The 2,835-nt window shown below is 46.3% G+C and overlaps 1 long non-coding RNA gene across 3 annotated transcripts in view; it reads left to right on the top strand.

Moving 5' to 3' along the window:
- Positions 1–772: 772 nt before the first annotated feature.
- LOC123131926 (uncharacterized) overlaps positions 773–2,835 on the top strand; it is a 4,346-nt gene continuing 2,283 nt past the window's right edge. Inside the window, exons 1-5 of one of the 3 annotated variants that reach the window (XR_006464397.1) lie at positions 773–1,349; positions 1,815–1,971; positions 2,057–2,191; positions 2,325–2,441; positions 2,526–2,624. This is a non-coding gene — a long non-coding RNA (uncharacterized lncRNA). The remainder of the gene's footprint in view (positions 1,350–1,814; positions 1,972–2,056; positions 2,192–2,324; positions 2,442–2,525; positions 2,625–2,835) is intronic. The other 2 variants (XR_006464396.1, XR_006464398.1) reach the window with 2 other exon arrangements.

Raw genomic sequence — 2,835 nt, 5'->3', positions numbered from 1 at the left:
AATCATCAAAAGAAGATCCATAGACGGAAAAATCGTCCATGAAAATCTCACAAATCTTTTCACAAAAGTCAGAGAATATAGCCATCATGCATGTTTGAAAGGTAGCAGGTGCATTACATAGACCAAAAGGCATACGTCTATAAGCAAAAGTACCAAAAGGGCATGTAAAAGTAGTCTTTGATTGATCTTTGGCTGACACAGGTATTTGAAAGAAAACAGAATAACCATCTAGAAAGCAAAAATGTGTATGTTTAGATAATCTTTCTAGCATTTGATCGATAAACGGTAAGGGGTAATGATCCTTTTTAGTTGCCTTATTTAATTTACGGAAATCAATTACCATCCTATAACCTGTAATAATTCTTTGAGGAATCAATTCATCTTTATCATTAGGAACGACAGTAATACCTCACTTCTTAGGGACACAATGGACAGGGCTTACCCACTAACTATCAGCAATGGGATAGATTATACCTGCCTCAAGGAGCTTTAGTATTTCACTACACCACAACCCTTGATTAGGGGCAGTTAAATGCCGGGAGAAATATCTGAATAAGGGCATACTGTCTGCCGGGAATCATATAACTGCTGGCAAAATTACTTAAAGGCAAGTAAACTGCCGGTAGAAGTATACAAACGAGGGCAGCCATACTGCCGGGAATAAAGACTACTTTTCACGTCATAGTATCTGCCGGCGCAACTAAAGCCCGACCCATTATCTGCCGGGGAGTGAAATAACTGGGCCGAGCGCCCAAAGCCCGAATGTTTCACACAAAGGAATCTCAGCCGCACCCTAGCTAGTCCGCAGCCTGCCCCAAATCACAACCTCATCCAAATTGACCTGCCCTAGCTTCCACCCCGACCACCTCTGCCGCCGAGCACCTTCCGCTGTGCTCGACCACCATTCGCCACCCCCAAGCATCCCGCCGCAGTGCTGGATCCCTCCCCGACTATTGTCGCCAGCCACCCTTCGCCTCTTTGTTCCAGACTATCTGCACAAGGACGGTAAGGGAGTGAGACGCGATGGGCGGAGAAGGACGAAGTCGTTGCCCACACCGCGGATCTACCGCGGGGATGCGGCAAGGAAGGACGCGGTTGCGCGGCCCCCGGATCCGGCGAAGGACGTGCGCAAGAGGGGGCCAACAGGGCGCGGGGCACAACTCCAGATCCGGGCGGCCCGAGCGGAGCGTGAAGCTAGGAAGCGGGCATATGCTTATGGTGGCCACCTTCGTTGCAGCTGGCGGCAACGGCATGATTGTAGTTTGGCGGCTAGGTTTGGGTGCCCCGGTGTCACCCCTGCAAGTGACACGGAAGTGAGCGACCAGGAACCAGAAGATGCCAACAGCCTGGTAACATATGGATTTCTCCTCTCTTCTAGTAGATAATCCAGATTGTTTTGTCTTTCGTGAGCTTTTGTGCTGATGTGTGATCCAAAATTTGGACACTTACATGGTACAAACAATTGGATCCTTATAGCAATTGTTTGACCCATGTGCTAGAAGGATCTGCTGTAGTTTATTTAATTAGTGCTATACCAGTTTACATCTACTTGGGAAGTTTTCATCAGCTGTACTTTTACAGTCTCACACGAGCTAGTATTATTGTAGCAGACATTACATTCTCTAAGATGGATATGTGGAATTAGCTAGCAATCAGGTCTTGTACTATCTGGATAAATATGGAGTGACATTTGCGAGCGGTGGCATGGCCTACACTAACGTTCACAAGGCTGATGTCTCTTTTAAAAAACCATGCATTCAGTTGTTGTTTTCTTTGACCTGATCTGATAGCAAGTGTTTTTTATGCATCTTTAGTGAAGAAGTTTTTGAGTGGCTGCCTGTCTGGAGCTAGCGGAAGAACAGGCTAGCTGCCAACGCAGAAAGACCAAAGCAGAGAATGAAGGTAGAAGCGAGACAGAATACCCGAGGAAAGTCGACCTTAAGACTTACTTGAGCCACGAGAATATTTCCCGTGAGTTCGAGAGGATGTTCAGTTGCTTCATCACTGGTGACTGTTGTTGTTTTCATTTAATCGATTTCCAACTATATATATGCAGGGCTGGCCCTGGGTAAAAGAGTAGCTGATACAATCCTTGAATCGAATCAGCACGATGAACATGAGAGGCATATAGCTCTAGGTTCCATCGATCTAGCCAGGGGCTCACACCACAACCGCCGTTTGTTCTCCCCTTGTCCGTCTTCTTGTTCTCAGTCCTGCTCCTCTTCCAAAGCACCTAGCATTATTGATTATGCTTGGTTCCTTTGATCACCCTTAATTTTTTCATTATCACTTCCTAATAGATTTCTCATTTTTTTTTCCTGCAGCACACTGCCTATAAGTAGTCCAGCCCATTCAGTGAGTAGCGGCAGGGGCAGGCTGGCAGAACATCATCAGCCCCATTTGCTTTGCAACCAGGATGGACGCCGCCACAAAAAGATCTAGTATTTTTTCAGTCCATTTTCTATTTGATCTTTTTATAGTTTGTTTAATTTTGGCTCCCTGATTGGTCTTCTCTCTGTGTACAGTTTGCTCAAATAGGGAATCGAGGACAGCAAGGACCATTGAAGTCCGAGATGTTTGGAATTGGACAATTCAATCTCTACTTTTCTCCTCCAATGATTCAGGTGTTCCCGTTATTCTATTGAAATTTGAAAAAGGGCAACCTGGTGCATGTAGCTCCCGCTTGCGCAGGGTCCAGAAAAGGGTCCGACCACTTTGGGTCTATAGTACGCAGCCTTTCCCTACATTTCTGTAAGAGGCTGTTTCCAGGACTTGAACCCATGACCTCATGGTCACAAGGCAGCAGCTTTACCACTCGCCAAGGCTCCCCTTCGT

The sequence above is a fragment of the Triticum aestivum genome, chromosome 6A, assembly GCF_018294505.1.
Source record: "Triticum aestivum cultivar Chinese Spring chromosome 6A, IWGSC CS RefSeq v2.1, whole genome shotgun sequence".
In the NCBI taxonomy this organism is placed as follows: Eukaryota; Viridiplantae; Streptophyta; class Magnoliopsida; order Poales; family Poaceae; genus Triticum; species Triticum aestivum.
The sequence above is the reverse complement of the archived record's forward strand: the minus strand, read 5'-3'. Positions and strand labels throughout refer to the sequence as shown.